The sequence below is a fragment of the Cherax quadricarinatus genome, chromosome 28, assembly GCF_038502225.1.
Source record: "Cherax quadricarinatus isolate ZL_2023a chromosome 28, ASM3850222v1, whole genome shotgun sequence".
NCBI lineage: Eukaryota > Metazoa > Arthropoda > Malacostraca > Decapoda > Parastacidae > Cherax > Cherax quadricarinatus.
Genome location: NC_091319.1, coordinates 541,911 through 563,284, shown reverse-complemented (window position 1 = coordinate 563,284; position 21,374 = coordinate 541,911). Strand labels below are relative to the sequence as shown.

Sequence of the window (21,374 nt, the reverse complement as noted above, 5' to 3'; positions counted from 1 at the left end):
AGCCTCCTTGCATTTTATTGCTACATATTCCATCATCTCATTAACTGGTTTCCCTGCCAGTTCTCTGTCCCACTGAACCCCGTTCAGGTAGTTCCTCATTCCTGTGTAGTCCCCTTTCTTGTAGTTTGGCTTCATTCGTCCTGGCCTTCCTGCTTCTCCCTCCACTTGTAGCTCTACTGTGTATTCGAAGCTTACAACCACATGGTCACTGGCCCCAAGGGGTCTTTCATATGTGATGTCCTCGATATCTGCACTACTGAAGGTGAATACTAAGTCCAGCCTTGCTGGTTCATCCTCTCCTCTCTCTCTTGTAGTGTCCCTTACGTGTTGGTACATGAAGTGTGTGTGTGTGTGTGTGTGTGTGTGTGTGTGTGTGTGTGTGTGTAATTCCTTATATGTGACTTAGCACTGTTTACCTATAATTTACCTGTCATATATTTTAATGGTTTATCATAATAAACAGAATTTAAAAATCCTTTTAGGTAGTGATGTGACGATACCAATTTGTTTTTGCATATACCGACTCCTAATTTTCGGCCGATACCGATATTTTTTCTCTATTTTATTATTTTAAAATTTAATGACTATGTTCGGTATATATGGGAATGCTTATTGCACAGTGGGTATTACATACCCACTGTGCATAACATAAGAATGTTAAATATTTAAATAACTGAATTTCTCTGAGATGACAATGTCATTACTCATTACTTGGTCTGGTGTGTTGCTAATTTTCAGAGGCACTTGTCGATTGTGTGTGTGTGTGTGTGTGTGTGTGTGTGTGTGTGTGTGTGTGTGTGTAAGTGACCTTCACCATCGTGAGGTATACATGGAAATACCTGGAGAAGGTTTCGGGGGTCAGCGCCCCCGCGGCCTCATGAGGTACTGTTAACTTTAATATTTTTAAGCACACATCTAATATTAATATCTTAAAAGTATCGGCTAATATCGGCTGTTTTTCACTGGTACCGATATCGTAAAACTGCCTATTCCCGCCGATATTGATACCTTGGCATATTCCAACTTTTTACGAAGGTAGCGTAATTGGATAATAGAAGAGGATATAAAGTCAGTAGTTACGTGCCAAGGGGAAAAATATATTTAATATGAATGGCGTGTATGGAGATGATAGCTTGGGAAGTAAAATATGACGTGAATTTATCTGCACCCTTAGTCCCCACCCCCCTACTCTAACACAACCCCCGTACTCCTTTACCCCAACCCCTTACTGCTTTACCCCAACCCCTTACTGCTTTACCCCAACCCCATACTGCTTTACCCCAACCCCTCCATCTCCACTACCCCAACCTCCCGTGACCCAAGATATTACTTACAAATGTTATCAGGTACAAGCTGGGCCTCATACCATAAAGAATGTATTGTTGCCATTGAATTAAGCAACGCAGGCGTATATATGGCTGCCAGATGTTAGGGTATGACTCACGAAATCGTAATGACATGATTGCAAACAAACCATACCCCGGCTGGGATTGAACCCGCGGTCAGAGAGTCTCAAAACTCCAGCCCGTCGCGTTAGCCACTAGATCAGCTAGCCACAATAAGATTCGTCCAACTAGGTATATTTCTACACCATAGGAAGGTTAGCACAGGCACCACTGTGACCACAAATGCAAGTTTTTACAGACGAATCTCCAGCTAGCGTGGCCGTGACGAACTCTAGCTCAAGTCCCTTCACTGCCGTCAACATGACTCACGAAATCGTAATGACACGATTGCAAACAAACCATACCCCGGCTGGGATTGAACCCGTGGCTGTTACTTTAATCAGTATTCACATCGGCAGAAGCGGCAGGGCATGTAACTGTTGCTCTTTAACCCTGACTGATGACACCGGCCGGATCACGTGTGTGCAACTCGTTGGGGGCTTAGGAGGGGGGGGGGTGCGTGTGGCAAGAAAGAAACAGGTTGAGGGAGTCTTTCAAGAAAGAAACAAGTATGTATCTTTGTTACTTGCAAGACTTCCCCCCCCCCCTCCTTCGCTTTTGTACCCGTTAATTTCTTGCAAGACTCTCAGCACGTTGTTTTGACCGACATCTACTGATCTCTGGCCTTCCGGTCTTTGTCATACCTGCTTTTGAAGCTCATTCCACTTTCCAACTACTCTGAGGTCAAATTTCCACAGATTGTGAATTCATCTGTACACTTAATATCAAGATTACTTTGATGACTAAAACGAAGATTAATAGAGATGTAAACCTCAGTATATGTACCTTGTCACTGCCAAAGTGTGATGGATACTTATCAGTGAATTGAGGAAAATCCACATGCTCCAGATTCCCATGGCGTAAACACACCATGACTATGCCATCTCTCGTAATTACATCTCACACACCCGAAATTATATGTAAACTGCTCCAGTGGGAGTCCAGCTACTCAGTATTTAAGTTTAATGGCCCTCGTTCCCTCAGCATACATTACCCGTGGATTTGCTCACTCTTTGAGCCAAGACTTTTTACTCATCTGTACTGCTGAAGATTATCTTAAACGGAGACCGTGATTTATCGAGACACCCTCCAGACATGGGATAGATTGTTGGCAAAGCTTTTCAGAATGGCTATGTATTGTATATCAGACCAGAATAGTAGCAAAGGTTGATCTGTTAGCATCGGATCTAGACATTGTCGGTAGTGGTTCCAGGGATTATCTCCCCCGTAGACCGGTTTCAGGCCAGGCCTCTTAAATTGGAAAGGAATTATTACAGGAATAATAGTTAAGAAACACACACAAAAGAAGATATAACTATACCAACTGTAATTAGAAGTTTGTAAGATTTACTTGTCATCTTGTTCACGAGACAAAGAAAGGATCAGCAATCCTGCCAAAGGAAAACTTTTAGCAGACTTCTGCTTTACGTTCGCATGACAGTGTAGACCATCGTGAAGAGTTGGATAAGGTTATATAATTAACTGGCTATGTAACTAACACTGTTACCTTCTTCTTAAAGATTCGCCGGTATTCTCCCGGCCCGGGCCTTTTCGAAGTGGTGGCCCGGCCTTGGCTCCCTCTTTAGGGAGTGTCTGAGACCTAAGTCTCCCATGGGAGGAGGCACAAGTACCTCCTCATCTTTGGGACCAACTGTCCCAAGGCCTAGCCACAAGCTAGGCCTCTCTGGTCTGCCATCCCCGCCCCAAGGAGGCAAATGGGAATGACAGTCTTTTGAGCTAAAGGCTCGGGCTCTGTTCTCTCTCTGAAGACGTCGTTCTCTCTTACACTGTTACCAAGATAGGTGTGAGTCACTAATTGATCATTATCTCACCTGGTTGAGCTGCAAGTGGGTAGGTAAACTAAGAGTTAATTGATTTACGCATCCTTATCACACACAAAGGTGGATGTTCAAAGTGTGGTGGGTGATGTAGGCACTCAGCCCAGTTTATTTATACCAAAGGTGTTCTCACGGTGGCAATGCCAACGACTGAATGAAATCGTAGCTTGCAAGATATTTCTAGCGGAGTGAGTACTTTTTTGAGTCTACTCGAGTAATTTTTTTTTATTTAAATGTATATAGAATACGTTCAGACTACTCAGTAGAGAGGAGGAGAAATGTAAGAGACTCAGAGATAACGCTGTCTTAAGATCTTACGATCAACGGTTATAGCAGTGTTACTGTGGCAAATTCAAGGAAAATACAGGCTTGATAATATGACTTCTAAACAAGAGACGGCAATTCAGTGATGATAGTTATTAAGGTACCCATATACTCTAGACTACAATATGCTTCACAAAAATAATCCTATTTAAAGCAGGTGAAATTGAATACCTAAAAGAATGTGTAATAGACTTACACAGACTGTGTTCTTTAATTCACACCAGAATTATTGGAAAAGCCTAAAGTCCCTTAATCTGTACTCCCAGGACACAGGTGAGAAAGATGCATCATAATATATACTTGGAATATACTGGCGGGACTTGTTCTAAATACACTCACTGAAGGCATTTCTTTCGAGTGGGAGCCGTTGCAGGCTGTGCAAAATATTGCAATGAAAATTAGTTTAAGTAGCAACTCAATGAACATAAAGGGTCCAAGGCTTTTAAACATCTTCCATTTAATTATATGGAAATAAACTGTCATAAAGAGGAAACAAATTGATCTATAATCGGCCGAGTTGAACTGTATGCCGCAGCCCCTCCAGGGAGGTTCCTTGATACCGGTGGGAGGCTTTTGATTCAAGAAATTGGATCTGACCTTCCTTTTGATTGAACTTGAATCCCTCCCATTCCTCCAGGTGCCATATGACCCCTACGGGTTTAGTGCTCCCTATTAATGTAACAATGCATGCTGCAAGCAATAACAGCCTAATTGGCTAGGCCATCAGGAGACGAGTGGGCCACGTGGGTGATGATTTCTAGACACATTAACAAACTGACCAGTTGTGGTGGTACTGCTGCTTGGTGCGGTGGTGGTTAATTAAGAGGGGCGGTTGCTTGCGTGTCAAATACAACCGCCGCCTCTTCCTTCCACTTCTTTCTCTCATCCCTTCCTCCGTTCGCCGCACCTGTCTTCCTCCCCACCTTATCTTCATTTTACTACGTCAGTTTCCTAACATGACGCCTAACATCAGTTTCTTAACGCTTCCTGCACATTTCCAAATGCTGTTGTCTTTATTTTAAGCTGGGTTACACAACCTATAAAACTTACAGTAGAATGTATCAGGTAAAGTATACTCTGGACCAGTGAGCACGTCTGACTTGCTGGCCCAGTGATGTAGGTAAACACACTAATTCCAATCACACCAACACCCCAGCAGTGTCTTCTGAGTGTATATTTGGTTACGTTGGGTTAGGTTGTGCTTGCGTTAGTTTGTTAGATTAGGTTAGTTGCAATAATTAAATAAGGGTCTTTTTTAATATTTCTTCTCTAGAAAAAATACTGTTTTTTTTTAATTTGCACAAAAATATTTACTGTATCCTCATTGCATAAACCAATCACTATAACACACTTCGTTATAAATTTTTCGCAAAAAGGTATATTTAAAGGCGATTCACTCACGCACTTAAATGGTAGACCCTTCTGTAGCGTTGCCAAAGAGTGAACTTTTTAAGTTGCTCTCCACACATGCTTCATCATCAGTATATCCCAGCACAGTAATTTTAACTGATGGAAGTAACGTCCCATCTAATCCATTTATAAATAAAGACGGACTAGCAACATACAACCACGAGGAGGCGACATGCTGCCAGTGGCATCAACTCGTTAACAGGTTCAGCTACGGCACTGTGTGGTTAGGTATGACCACCAGAAAACATTTAGATTTCCTGGATACAGGTTAAATCCTAGAGGTTAGGTCAAGACGGATGCGATGCACTGCCTTATAGAGTGTGATATCACATCAGATTTTCAAAGCCGTCGGAAGTCAGGAAATTATGCATACAAGTAACACATGCACTAGCTGCACTAGACAGCACCTCATCCCCCGCCACGGTTACAGAGGTCTTGTCGGGTATTAAATAATTCATATTTCTAATTTACGATCGTTGCAGCACAGAAGTCACTATAAATAAAGACAGGTGAATCATGGTCTCACAGAAGGGCTGGCATATAGGGAACATTTCCCCGTCACAAGATAAGTTTCATCAACACATCCTTCATGTTGCATACCAGCAGGACATACACGGGGGTTAGGCCTAGCTTAAGACTCCCTGCCTTCCCGCTCTTGATAACTTCGGTTAGATGATCGATGATGCTTGGAAGGCTCAGTGGATGACGTTGCCACCAGCTGCGGTAGCCTGCTGGGAATTAAGTGTGGAAGCACCAAAGGTTGTGGAGATCTCTGGAAATCTGTTGGAGCAAGCCTGCCTTGCACCGGTCTATTCAAATGTGAAGGTTGGAGTCAAAAGATATTCTTTCATTATGTTAGAATAATAATCTTTTCTGATTAAACTTATTTGTAATGCAACTGTTGGGGACATCATGATTAACCCTGCAGCTGTGTTTTCGGAATAATTCATCAGTGTTCTGGTTCACATCTATAATTTCTGTTCAACTTCTCCTCACATTCAAATACTTTTAAGATTGTTTACAATTATTGTTTATATACATATAAAGTCATCTATTTCGACTTCGTTTCTTACATTACTTTTTTTTCATTATCACTGTATTCATATTACATTTTACATCCTGATGGATACCTGAAGGGCGTTTCCGGAGATCAGTTCTCTCCCACCCGGTCCCAGACCAGGTCTCCAGGAGGATCAAGGCCTGATTAACCAGGCTGTTACTGCTGGCCACATACGGTCCATCGTAGGAATCACAGCCCGGCTGGTCAGGAACTGATCCAAGGAACTTGTCCCGTTCCCTTTTAGATACCGTCTACTGAAATTTGATGGTAATTTCCCGTATGCATGGAGGGAGATGAAGAGTCGGGGACCTCTGACACTCATCGAGTGTAGTATACAGCAGTATTCCAGCCCGGAGAGAACAAGCGACTTGAAGAATATCATCATTGGGTCAATATCTCTTGCCACTTCCACCACATTTGAAGTCAGCAGGACCAGAAATTCGAAAAATGCATATTCTGGCCCATTTCCGGCTCCTTACGCGATGTAGGGTAGGTGTTGCTAAAAAAAAAAAAAACTTGCAATCACTGACTTGTTTGGCATGTTTTTCGTTGACCGAATGGCTTGTGCCAGCCATTTTGAAAAATGGCAGCCTCGTGTTAACGGATTTAGAAACAGAGTGGCTGCAGTCCTAAGTGACTGTTCTCTAAAGCACATCTACTCAGTTTAATCCGGATTAGATAGGCCTAAACAGCTTAATACAATTGCCCATAGATTCCCCTCGTTTCTCTCCCTTCTGTCGTTATGCCAACAAGGTGGCAGAACGACCGAGACGGGCCAACCAGAGGCTCAAAGTCCGTTCTAGGTAGACTAAATTGTGCATATCTAACCCCCTGTTGATCTATTTTCTAGTATTTACGCCAACATCTTTCTTTTTCCCACACCTGTCTTTTGATTTTCTCCCAATTTTCTCATTTATGATTGATAGTGGTCAGAATGGATGGTCCGGAGCTTCCTTTCCAGTCTGAGTTATTGGACTCGTGAAAAAGATCAAGACTTCTGTTTTAAGAAATGCTTTTGGTCTATGGCCGGGTTCCAGGAGTAGAACCACTCTCGGAACGCATCAGAGTTAAGAGTTAAGCCCGGGTTTGATCCAGGAAAGGGGGGTTGGGGTAGTTCCAGTTTCTTTGATTCATTCGCCATCATCAAGGTTCAGAACTTTAGATCAACAAATATGGCAGTAGCATTACTTAATATTACCGACAGTTATAATTTTTTTCCGGATGAGCCGTTGACTTTTGTTCCAGCTGGAGGTTCGTTTAGCCAGAGTGAACCACATACTCGATTATATCAGGTGGAGGTTCGTTTAGCCAGGGTGAACTCACCCGGTTATACCAGGTGAGGTTTCCTTAAACCAAAACAAACAGCAAACTCGTGTTTACCAGGTTAGGGTTATTAAACCAGAGTGAGCCATTCGTATATACTAAATGGGGTTCGTTAAGGTTGAGTCGTCACTAACTCGTTTATACTAGACTGGGGGGTTCGCGAAACCAGTGAACCACTTACTCATTTATGCCAGGCTGAGAGCGTTGAACCAAATCGAACCACTAACTTGTTTATACCAGTCTCGTTTATAGCCGGGGGCTCGTTAAGTCAGTGAACCCCGCTTTGTATAAGTAGTTCAGTGACTTAACGAGCCTGGAATAAACAAGTTATTGGCTCACTAGCTCAACGCTCCTCAGTCTGATATAGATGAGTAAGTGGTTCATTGATTTAGTGAACCCCAAGTCTAGTATAAACGAGTTAGTGATAACTCAGTCTTAACGAACCCCGTTAGTATATATGAGTGGCTCACTCTGGTTTAGCAAAACCAAACCTGGTATAAACTGAGCCGTTCATGTATATTTAAAGGCATGTTTATCTGTATGTGGGTTTGCGGCTGTGTCAGTTTTTATTGTTTTGAGTGGTTCACGGTGGTGATAGTAATTGGCGTGGCTAATGTTGTTGATTGGTGCAGCTGACTGGAAAGTGGTTATGGTGATTGTAGTGGCCGGCGTGATGCTCTAGGTGACCACCTCAGGAATGCAAGAGTCAGTAGTGACCGTGTGGCCTCGATGTGGATCCCTCCACCAACCAACCTCTTCCTCCTTCCACCACTGACCATCTAGTCTCCGTTGGGGCTTTACTCCCGTCGCGCGTGAAGGAACGTGCCTCCAAGAAGGTCCACACTTACCAACGCACCTCGCTCATAACTTACATAACCAACATATTGCTTCAAAAAAAAAATCAAGAGGAAACTGGACCACTACCCGCAATATGGACCAAACCAGACAAGCTGTGATGATTTGCGGGCCGTTGGCAGCAACAGCCTGACTTACCAGGGAGTTAACAAGAAAGTTCAATCTCAGACCGGGTTGACACGATAGCAGCGCCCTCGAAGCCGGTTACAGGTAAGCAATTGCTGTGTATCCCTCAGAAGTTACCTCCGGTTTATGTAATATGCTTATTAGCCGTTAACTATGCGTAAATTTGTTTATTTTAGATTAAGGTAAGCTAACCTAATCTAAAATATATAATGTTATAACTGATATTGAATTTTGCATGCGGCTATCCGGAGAGTGTTCCCCATTGACCCTCGGAACCAGGCCTCCCGGTGAATGGACTAATCAACCAGATTGTTTTATTAATGTTGGTAGAATTACCGACAATATGTTAGGTAAAAGGACCCAAGTACAACTAATGTGACATCTCATTGTAGCAACGTTTCGCTCTGCAGGAGCTTTGTCAGGCCGTTACAGCCTGAAAAAGCTCCTCGAGAGCGAAACGTTGCCACAATAAAATGTCAAATTAGTTGCACTTGTGTCCTTTTGCCTAACCAGATTGTTTCTGCTAGCCAAACGAAGGCAAATGTATGCATACACCTCGGCTGATTAGGAACTAATTTGAGGAACTTGCCAAGTTCTCTCTTAACATCCTCCCTTATGTATGAAATGATTATGTTGAAAATTTTTATAATGTATCTTTCTTGCCTACGTTCTCAGGAGTACAGATCTAGGGACTTCGAAAAGTTCCCAGTAATTTAGTTGGTAGACTGAATTTATACGAGCAGTGAAGGTTCTTTGCATATTCTCCAGGTCTGCAGTTACACCTGCTTTGAACGGAGCAGTTAGATCGTACAGAAATTAAAACGCGTAAACACGTTAGGAAGATTTAATTTGAGGCTAGGTTACTCTCACCGATGCAGCCATCACAAACACAAATACAGTTGATGAATACACGCACGCGAGCGCACAGGCAAGAATGTACGCAGATTCTTTCGTTTAGAGTACAGTAGTACGTGCTAAGCAGAGGGCACAGTTATAATGAATGGTGCTGAGACCTGCATATGCATGTAACTCTTTGTAGAAGAAATTAACCTCATGAGAAGAATACAAATAGAAGGTTAATAAAACCGCCTGAAGATTCAACCAGATAGATTCAACAAACAATTTCTTGTTTCACTCTTAATAGGTGGAAGATGATGATAATGGCAGGCCAGAAGATCTCAACTGCAAGAATTACGCCGAAAATGGATAATACGGTTCATTGCTAACACCAGATAAGTAATGGAGATTGTGACTGTGAAAAAGAGACTAGGGACAATGTATCGTCAGATTGAAACATCGATAGGAGTCCAATAGAAAAAACAGGTGGGTAGACATAGGCATCAAATAAGACCTATCTCCTGTTATGTTATTTCCATCTCCCCCTACCGTCTTCGTTGCACATTCATGTGACGGAAAGGTAGTACCTCCCTTACTGGTGACTATCCACCTACATGCGACCTAAAGCCAACGTAACTGAAAACGTGGGCAGCCTATGCAAGATGGACAAAATTAAGAACCATTTGAAGTAACTAGAAGTTTCCCACCTGATTACCAACACATTGAATCACAACACTGGAAGACTGCCTAAATGCAGATTTAATATACACAAGCTTTGCTAACGTTTTCGAAGAGTAAGATAATTGTGTAAGGACAGAAAATGCATGCAAAGAAAGCAGATGGCTCTTCAATTTTCAAATCGGACTCGGAGTCAGTGATTTTATCCGCCTCCACCGCGAAAAGATGGTGCATGTGGAGTGTGCGAGGTTACCGAATCCAAGAATTGCCTTCAGGAACCTTAACTTAGGATTTAAGTATGCACAACACTAACGTGGAACTCACACTTAGCCTAACGTATTAAGCAACAAGACTAGTCTCGGTATTGAGGAAAGGTTAGATGAGCAGACGAGGGAACTACGAACGTATAAAACAGTTGTTAACAGGGATACGGTGGGATACTGAGCTCAGTGGGAGATCTTCACACAAACCGTCCTCACGCCATTCGTTAAAAAAAAAAATGTTGATTTTAACGTTGATTGGATTCCACGCTGCTAGACGTGTTGCACCCTTACAGTCTTCTTTGTCATCTTGATAGCCATCGTCTTTTCTTCACCCTCACAACTGATCGTTGTCATCGTGGCCGTCGTTTTTTTTTTTTTTAATGCTGATCTTGACATTCTTAGCAAAATTGAATAATGAAGTGGTTGTTGGGACATAGTTTTTAAGTAATAAATTCGGATACTGCTTTTAAGTAATACATTTAGATACTGCTTCCCATATTTTGTTATTTATGTTGTGGGAACAAAAGTTGGTTACTTTTCCCAGTAATATTAACTCACACATGATGGGTTTCATACTTGAGATAATGAGCATCAAGGGAGACAGGCGCGTGAGAGAGGCTCGAGGACGAGGGGAGAGACAGGAGTGGCAAGGAATCCTGGGGAGGGACAAGGGAAGAAGAAAATGGGGTAGTGATGAGTGTATGCATGCACACGCTGCGGCACTACAAGGAAAGACTAAGTAATTCAGACTAGAGGACAAGAGCATGACATTTAAAGTACGTATTTGACTAGTCTAGGAGGATAGGGACATGCTAGGAAGAGATGACCCAGGGAGTAGAGCAACTGAAAGCTCCTTTAAGCTACAGGACCATTAGAAAACACTTTTTCAGTCTGAGAGGTGAGAAGAACGCAGTATGAGGTGAGACTCCTGCAACTCGATCCTGGAGGTGAGGAGGGTAAGGGGAGAAAAATCGCCAGTGCACACGAAGATACTACACCAGATGTATTAGAAAGAATTTTTTTTTTAGTCTGATTAGTATAGAACTGGAGGTAGACGAGAAAATGGTGTAGGCCTGAGTCAAGTGCAAGTTAGCTTAATAATAATAATAATAATAATAATAATAATAATAATAATAATAATATATTAAAAAACATGCATTTAACCTGTACGGGTCATACAACGCTGCCAACGAACTATCTTCGTAAAGAGTTCGGATCATAAGCTGTGAGTCGACCCTAGCAAACACCTCAGGGTGAGTAGATGCCAAAGCTTCTATCGTCAGATACAGTAAATATTACTGAAACAGAGGACAGAAGTCTTCAAGAGGGAACTTCACAAGTTCCTGCAGGACGTGCATCAATCTGCCGGGTTGTGTGTGTGTGTGTGTGTGTGTGTGTGTGTGTGTGTGTGTGTGTGTGTGTGTGTGTGTGTGTGCGTGCGTGTGTGTGCGTGCGTGCGTGCGTGCGTGTGTGTGTGTGTGTGTGTGTGTGTGTGTGTGTGTGTGTGTGTGTGTGTGTGTGTGTGTGTGTGTGTGTGTGTGTGTGTGCGCGCGCGTGTGTGATGTGGGTGTCACAAGCAGGAACGTTTAGGCCTTTCAGGTTATCACCAGAGAAGCCTGGGCACAGGCGCAGCTGCAAGAGTATAAAACAGTCGAAACCGGTCACAGACATGCTACAGGCTATTTAAATGAAGACCATGACTGATCTTGCGACCACAAATTGGTATTCACATGCACATCCGATTAGCTCCCAATACTCGTTAGCTTGCATTGGGTGACGTTATTGTTTCATTAGCTGGTTGTGGCATGACGCTGAGGACTTTCTCTGAAGGTATAATAGTGTTTTATATCCTTTTACAGACTGTGGCGGCGGTGTGTTTGGGCGTGGCAGCAGGCTGGCCTGGCCGCCAGGGAGTAGTAGTGTGGTAACTGTGTAGTGGTGAGAGCGTAAGCCAGACCCTCCTCCCACCCGTCCTCTTGTGCTCCTCAACATTTCACAGAGGTAAGAGACGTTGCAGAAAAAAAAATCATATAATTTTGCGTGTTCGTGTATGTGTGTGTTTGGACTTGCATAATGTTTGTTATCAGTAGTTATTTGGCACTCTGCTGTATTAGCGTGGTGAGTGATATGCAACGATGAGGCAGTGGAGGCGAGTCGTGGCTCATCTAGTCATTACTCTCGTGGGAATATTCGTAGCATAATTAATTAATTATAACTAAGTGGAGGTGTGTGTGTGTGTGTGTGTGTGCAACAGCAGCATGTGCAGGGAAGTGTCCCATAATTGACTGGCACTTACCTTTGATTTACCTGTGACGTTATTGGTTCTTATGGGCCTTGTCATTCCTACTCTTGAAACTGTGTATCAAGTTAGCGGACTTCATCCCATATTTTCATTGACTGAAGTGTTTCAGAGCTGGAACATACAGAGATCGTTTACGGCCCGCATAGAACCAGTAAAGCATTTAAATTATTGGCCCCCAGATTATTCAGCATCTTACCAGAAGATATCAGAAAACTGATGGAATAAGTGTAGAAGTCTTCAAGAGGAAATTTGACAAATATTTTCACCAGGTGCCAGGTCAATCAGGCTGTGAGGGATATGTGGGGCAGCGAGCCTCCAGCAGCAACAGCCTGGTTGAACAGGCTAGCACCAGACGAGCCTAGTCCATGGCCGATCTCCGGGAGTAGAAAGACTCGAAACTCATCAAAGGTATCGAAGGTTACATCACTGGCTCTCCTAAGCTTTCATCTAGCATCTACGACCCCCATGTTTCCCTCTGCGTCATTTTAATCTCTCCAATCACCATGTTACTTCCTGAGTGTCTTGTACATCGTGGTGATTTTTCTTTCGTTTTACGCATCGTGTTAACGTTTCCTCTGCCTTTTCCTTCTTTAAAAACTTGTTAATTTTCTTCAGTTTTCCCTGAAGGATGCCTAAAGAATGTTTGCAAGGGTAACAGTAAACGCCCCCGCGGCCTGGGGGGGGGGCCATGGTTCTAGACCAGGCGTCTTGGAACTAGGCCTGATCTCCCAGGCTGTTACTGCTGGCCAAACTCAGTCTGACTTACGAACCACAGCTCATTTAATCAGGAACTGACTCACGAAACTTGTCAAGTTCCGCTTTAAAAACAGCCAGGGGGTCTGTTGGTAATACCCCTTAGGTATAAAAAAGAGGATGTTGAAGTCATGGGCCCCTTTCACTTATTGTGTTACCTGCCACCCCTACTTTTCATAGGAGTACTTTGCACTGTCTGCCGAGTCTTTTTCTTTCGTAAGGAGTCATTAAAGTTTGAAATAAATTCTCGTACTTTTTTAGGTTTAGATTTTTATGTGCCCAGATGAAAACCTCTTCAAATCAGTCACAGGTATATTATATGTACCCGGTATATATATTTCTGACCATAGTTCCGGGAATACAATCTGGGAGCGATGTTTACCGCAAGATCATTTTTCCTTTATTGACATACACAACTTTATTTTTTTGTACTCACTGATTTGTGTTTGCGGGGGTCGAACTTAGTGCTCTAACAACATTGTGTTGTAATCATGTGTCTTCTACTTCTCTCCGCCAAGGTAGTCAGGTCCAGTTCTTCCAACCTCTCCTTAAAAGTGCATTCCTCTCAGCTCTGGTACTAGTCTAGCTGCTAATCTTGGGACATTTTCTAACGTTTGCACTTGTTTTGAGTAGATGTGTACCCACTAGTTGACCTGATGACATATATATGTCATGTATAAAGTTCTGAGGGATTATTTGTTCAAGTTCCTGAATGCTGTTTTGAGGTTCGTTAATCTTACAAATGCTGGTGACGCTATATAGTTTTATCTGTAATTTTTAATGTTATATTTTCCCCAGGTCTTTTTTCTCCACGGATATTTGCATTTTCTTTCCTTCCATACAGTACTCTGTGTACAGGTTACCCTTATATTCTGGAAACATTAATTTGTTAGATAAATGGTTCAGAAAACCAACAAGTTGATAAATTAGACACATGTACAACACTTGGGTATCTCTATTGGGGAAACGTTTCGCCACACAGTGGCTTCTTCATTCCAAACAAAGGAGAATGGTGAAGAACAGGATGAGTTCGAGGTAATCAGTCGCTCCTGCTCTTCATTCTCCTTTGTATGGACTGATGAAGCCATTGTGTGGCGAAACGTTTCCTCAATAAAGATACCCAAGTGTTGCACATGTCTGATTTATCAACATTAATTTGCATCTGTTTGGATGAAACTCCAGAAGCTTACTTGTTTGATCACATCCGCATCCTGTTGAGGTCTCCCTCGGTATTCTTACTATCCTCTCTTGTTCTTATTCTTCTCAGGTTTACATTAACCTTGCGTGTTCTTCAAATTTCTGATGTAATTTCTGGTGTGGTACTGTATCAAGTGCTTTTATTTTGAAGTTCAAGACATAAACACTTTCGTTAGTTAATCAGCTGTCAGAGACACTTGTCGATAGATGGCCAGGGTGTGTGTGTGTGTGTGTGTGTGTGTGTGTGTGTGTGTGTGCATACTCACATATTTTTACTCGCCTATTTGTGGTTGCAGGGATCGATTCATAGCTCCTGGCCCCGCCTCTTCACTGATCACTACTAGGTCCTCTCCCTGCTCCATGAGCTTTATCAAACCTCGTCTTAAAACTATGTATGGTTCCTGCTTTCACTACATCACTTTCTAAGCTATTTCACTTCCTGTGTGTGTGAGTGAGTGAACGAGTCATGGGGCATCATTGGTGATGGAGGTGTGAGTTCTCATCTCTTGGCTTTGTTAATAAGAGTAAGGTCAGATCAGAGCTTCCTCAACCCCGCTGTTGATGGTGATAACAGTTATAACGGTTGGCGGTGGTGATAGTGGTGACAGTGGTGACAGGTTGGCGGTAGTGATAGTGGTGATAAGTTGGTGGCGGTGATAGTGGTGACAGGTTGGCGGCGGGGAAAGTGGTGACAGGTTGGCGGCTGTGATAGTGGTAACATGTTGGCGGTGGTGATAGTGGTGACAGGTTGGCGGCGGTGATAGTGGTGACAGGTTGCCGGCGGTGATAGTGGTGACAGGTTGCCGGCGGTGATAGTGGTGACAGGTTGCCGGCGGTGATAGTGGTGACAGGTTGGCGGTAGTGATAGTGGTGACAGGTTGGCGGCGGTGATAATGGTGACAGGTTGGCGGTAGTGATAGTGGTGACAGGTTGGCGGTAATGATAGTAACAGTTTAGTTGGCGGCAGCGATGGTGGTAACGAAGGCATCAGGTGGTGGGAGATTCCAGATGGCACAACCGGTTCAACCACCTGTCTGGTGTGGGTCACACCCGTCCACTTTGCTACTTTTGTTACCTCAACTCTCACTCTCCTCATATATGGAATGTAATATGTATGAGCCACAGACATTTCACACCTTGTCATTTCGGTCTTATGGTATGACGTATTCACTTATTAACTTTTATTAAAAATGCAGTTATTTATGACGTATCACAAACATTTATAAGTTTGTAGCTTGCAACCAATATTTAATTACGGAAGAATATTTTCCTTTATATGAAGTGTAAGGTTTTGTCGTAATATTCTTGTTTCATTTTCAAACGCAGTCTAAGTCGCCGTACCGAAACATAATACCCCCATTCAACCGTGTGTGTGTGTGTGTGTGTGTGTGTCTCTCTCTCTCTCTCTCTCTCTCTCTCTCTCTCTCTCTCTCTCTCTCTCTCTCTCTCTCTCTCTCTCTCTCTCTCTCTCTCTCTCTCTCTCTCTCTCTCTCTCTCTCTATATATATATATATATATATATATATATATATATATATATATATATATATATATATATATATATATCTATCTATCTTTACACAAGAGTTTTTTACAGTGTTAGCTCCGAACTACGTCAGCTCATTTGAAAGCTCTTTTATTATAAAACATATAAATAGGGAATAAGATGAAATTGGAGCCAGCTGTGGGCCAATGATTTCATTTGGCCATCTGACGTTTTTTCACCAATGTTATGCTATACGCACATGTTCCAGATTCTAATCATTCTAGGGATAAATTATCTCAGATAAGTGAGCTTCTTGAGAAGGGTACGGCCAAGAGTGTAGTTGCTATTTGCTGCCCATCTTGTATAGAAGCTGTCTTCTCGTTGTCCACGAAGTGGAGCAACATTGGCCTTGTTTCACTCTTTTATGTGCGGGTTATTTGTGTATCGTTCCAGTCACGGTATTGTGCCTTTTTGTTATTTATTTTTGGCCTTGTTTGTAGATGAATGGTTCAGAGAACCGACATGTTGATAAATTAGACACATGTGCAACTCTTGGGTATCTTTATTGAGGAAACGTTTCGCCACTGTGTGGCGAAACGTTTCCTCAATAAAGATACCCAAGAGTTGCACATGTGTCTAATTTATCATTGGCCTTGTACATAACAGCGAGAGAACTTCTGCCTCATTCAGAGTTTGCCGCCTATACTGTTGAGTAGATGCGAGATACGTCTAAATGCTTTTAGCGTCCTGGCTGCCTTGCTTGCAAGATTTTCTGTGTGGTTCTTTATAGTCAGTTTGTAATCAAATTTCGCTGTATAGCCCTTGTGGCTTAGCGCTTCTTTTTTATTATAATAATAATGTAATCAAATTTCACCCCAAGGATATCGACCTCATCCCCGGGTTCCAACACTTTCTATTCATTCTTTCTGTGGAAAATTACATTTATCTGAATGTATCATTATGTACATAACAGTAAATGAACAAAGATAATTATTATTTATCAGTTAGACAAGTAGGAATTCGGCACACGTAGGTCGCAAAAAATGTCCCCCATGGATACTTACCACTGTCATATCCACAAGTTGCTCTGGACCCATTAATTACAAATGAAATATGTATCACCAGGAATTCTGGTAAATACATAAATTTTTGGACTATATTAAAATTAATAAACGATTATATATACATGTATACAATTTACATAACAGAAGGAGAATATCTTAATATTACTCACCAATTTGACTGGAGATTAATGTGCATCATACTCAGAAAACCTCATTCTAACTAAATTTATGAAAATAATACTGGCCAGAATTATAACACAAATCTATATAGCTTATCTGAGGTTCCGGGAGTTGTCTTGTCCAGTCGTCCCCTCAAGGAAGGTTCCTTGATGTTGGTGAGGGGCTCTTGATTTAGGGAATTGGATCTGTGCTCCAGTTCTTCGAATTAAGCCTGAATGCCTTCCACATCCCCCCCCCAGGCGCTGTATAATCCTCCAGGTTTAGCGCTTCCCCTTGATTAACATAATAACATAATTGTCCAGTCGTCTGATATCTCAAGTTATGCAGGAATGCACATCCAACAATTTCGGCTCCTATTTGAGAGGTGTCAGCCCAATTTTAACCTCTAGAGCACGAAAATTCTTCTGATTTCACTAACTTTCTGTTGACTAGTTCAAACATGGCGAGTCTCGTCTGCGCAGGCGCAGCTTCCCATTTTCGATAACATAATTTTTATTAAATACAGTATGGCCATCTATATAAATATAACTACTGTATTTCTGGAAAATATATACAGTATTTTCCACACTTTCCATTGTTCCAGCATTACCATCATGAAATCTGGTGATTGATATAACTGAGAGCATTGGGTATTTCTTCTCTTGGATAAGTAAATGTCAGAGTACAGTTGTCTGCATATGCATGGACTTTTGGGATGAGCTGAAGAAGGCCGTTGAAGTAGACATTCCATTACAGTGGCCCAAGCACACTTCACAGTGGAACACTGACGCCAGTTGAGTTGACTCTGTCTCATTGAGAATTGTTCTTAGAGATTTTCCTTGAAGGTGATCACTAAGGACGTATAGTGCAGAACCAGAGACTCCTAGTGCTTGCAGTTTTGCCAAAAGTCCCAGTCACCATACTCGGTCGAAATTGCTATCAGTGTCCAGTCCTACTACCCAACTGGTCTTGGTTTCGTCCAGCGACTGGTGCCACATGGTGGAGAAGCTTAACATCAGATCAGCAACTGAGTGACCTTTTCTAAAACCATATTCATTGTCACAAAGAAGCGAGTGGTAGTCGAAAAACAATCATCTACTGTGAGATTATCTCAGAATTTTGCCAGTGATTATTGATTTCCCCTCTTCTCATATTTTTGTGAACATGTACTGCATTTGCATCTGAACCTCTTTGCCCCTCCCTCTTTCTCCTCTCCCCATAAGGCCACCCCTCTTTCTCTACCACATATACCTGTGCATCCTCGCTCTTTCTTAGGATGTAGTAGCTATGGAGTCATGCGAGTCTCTAGCAGCAATAAAAGCCTGGATGGCCAGGAACTCTACAAGAAATCCTGGCTTCAGGCTGGGTTGTGAAGGAAGAACCACCCTTGAAACATTGAGAGAATGCACATTGTTCATGAACTGTTGATCACGATAAAGAATTCGATATTATTTACTTGGATTTTAGTAAGGCTTTTGATAGTGTACTGCACCAGAGACTTAAAGAAAGTGACAGCTCATGGCATTGGGGAAAAAGTGGTCATGGATCGAGTTATGGGTCACAAAGAGAAAGCAGTGTGTGTGTGCATTAATGGAGTTAAATCTGATTGAGGATCTGTAACAGGTGGCATTCTGCAAGGATCATTTTTAGTCCCGTTGTTGTTTATAATATATATCAATGACCTTGACGAGGGAATTACTAGTGATATGAGCAGATTTGCTGACGACATGAAGATAGGTAGGATAATTGATTCAAACGTAATGTCATGGAACTTCAGAAGGATTTAGACAAATTCAATTCGTGGTCAGAAAAGTGGCAGATGCAGTTCAGTGTAGATAAATGCAAAGTTCTGAAGCTCAGGAATGTCCATAATCATAGCACTTATAAGCTAAATAATGTAGAACTTAGCCATACAGATTGCGAGAAGGACTTGGGGGTTGTGGTGAGCAGCAACCTTAAACCAAGACAGCAGTGCGTAAGTGTACATACCTTTGATATATCTTTGAAGAGTTTCGAGAGTTTATCTACTCTCTGAGCCCGGCCATGGGCCAGGCTCGTAATAAGGCAAACAGATTACTGGGATTTATATCATGAAGTGTAAGCAACAGAAGTCCAGCAGTCCAGTACATTATTATTATTATTATTATTATTATTATCATCAAAAAGAAGCACTAAACCACAAGGGCTGTACAGTGCTGCTGCAGTCCAGTACAAAGCTTTGTATTGAATGAAGATGCCACTGTGTGACGAAACGTTTCATTAATACAGATTCCCATATGTTGCATAGGTGTTTCAATCTTCAACTTGTCGATTTTCAAACCATTTATCACATCTTTCAGACACTGCAACATAATGTGAACTTGATACAGGGAACTCTTTAACACTTGTCCAATCTTTGGACGAAGACCTACTTACACTAGTGGATGGTTCCACAGTGATCCTCCCGCCTCCTGCTTCAACTCGCCTGTCTACAGTATATCAGCCACTTCTCTGGCCATATGCTGTATTTTCTACAAGAGTGATGGACTGAACATATCGATTCCAGGCTGAGGGACTGATTACATAAGAATGGAGTAACACTGCAGAAGGCCTACTGGCCCATACAAGCCAGGTCCTTATCAAAACCACCCCTACCCAAAGCTACCCAAGAATTTACCCCCATACCCAATGACACCAGTCAAACCCAACCCCTCCCACTCATATACTTGTCCAATCTCTCTTTAAAGCTACTCAAGGTCCCAGTGTCGATCACCCTACTCGGAAGATTGTTCCACACATACACAACCCTGTTCGAAAACCAATACTTACCTATTTCCTTTCTAAATCTAAATTTATCCAAACTTAAATCCATTATTTCTGGTTCTTACCTGGTTTGACACCCTCAGTACTTTATTAATATCACCTTTGTTTATGCCCATCATCCACTAATACACTTTGATGATATTTCTCCTCATTCTACGTCTCTCCAGAGAGTGGAGATTCAAGACTCAAAGTCTGTCTTCGTACGGGAGATTCCTTGTATAATAAATCATATTAGTCATTCTTTCTCTGTATGTTCTCCAATGAATCTATATCCATCCTGTAGTAAGGAGACCAAAACTGAGCAGCATAATCCAAAAGAGGCTTCACTAGTGATGTATAGAGCTGTAAAATAACTTTTGGACTTGTTACTTATACTTCTTGAAATAAATCTTAGTAATCTGTTACCTTTATGGCGCACACCTAGGCACTGCTGTCTTGGCTTTAGATTTCGGCTTACCACGACTCTCAAGTCTTATTCACATTCTGTAGGTTCAAGCTCTAGTTCACTTAGTTTATAATTTCGAGGTTTATTTTTATTACCAAGGACTAGTACTTTACACTTGTCCACATTGAACTTCATCTGCCATTTTTCAGACCAAGACGTTAATTTGTCCAAATCTTCCTGGAGTTCATTGGTATCCTCCTCAGAATGAATCTTATGTCCTATTTTTGTATCATCAGCAAATTTACTCATGTCATGTAATTCCTTTATCAAGGTCATTAATGTAAATTATGAACAAGAGAGGGCCTAAAACTGATCCTTGTGGAATGTCACCAGTGACATTCACTAGTAAGACGAAGAATAAGGGGAGACATGATCAAAGTGTGTAAGTAGAAGATAGGTTTTAATAAAGGGATATAAATAAAGTCTTAAGGATCTCCCTCCAAGAGAGAACCTGCAATAATGGATTCGAATTAGATAAGTTTAGATTTAGAAAGGATATAGGAAAGTATTGTTTTGGAAATAGGGTAGTTGATGAGTGAAAGTCTACCTAGTAGGGTGATTGAAGCTAAAACCTTGGGTAGTTTCAAGTTTAGGTTTGATAAATACATAAATGAAAGGGGTTGGATTTGAGTGGAACTTGCACATGAGTAAATAGATTTATCAGAGCTTATTGTCAGGGTAACACTGAAAGTGGGATGGGCAAATATTCTGTTAGTGGGTTGGATTTGTAAAGGACCTGCCCAGTATGGGCAGTGCTCCTCCTTTCATGTGTTCTTAACTTTGTGTGAGGAAGTTTGTCCTTGTCATTGCAATTACGAAAAGGCATAATACCATGACTGGAATACATGTGTCGGTCCGACTTGGACCATTAACTAGAGCTACTAGATACAAGTGCAAAGAGAAGGGGGCTGGTACATAATACGAGAGGTGGAGGGGTTGGGAAAAATAGAATGAGCGGATTTAGTAGTTTAATTGTGGTAGTTGTGGAAACAGTGGTAGTGGTGGTG

General features: G+C 42.0%; 1 protein-coding gene across 11 annotated transcripts in view; it reads left to right on the top strand.

Annotated features, from left to right (window-relative positions):
- The window catches only part of Ack-like (activated Cdc42 kinase-like), a 276,769-nt gene that overhangs the window by 156,044 nt on the left and 99,351 nt on the right, over window positions 1–21,374 (top strand). For 8 of the 11 annotated variants that reach the window (XR_008407684.2, XM_053782704.2, XM_053782696.2 and 5 more), the window contains one exon: window positions 12,019–12,160. The exons of 2 other annotated variants lie outside the window; for them this stretch is intronic. The gene's annotated coding sequence lies outside the window, so the exon portion shown is untranslated. Of the gene's footprint in view, window positions 1–8,139; window positions 8,466–12,018; window positions 12,161–21,374 lie in introns of those variants that run through there. One more of the 11 variants, XM_053782701.2, reaches the window with a different exon arrangement.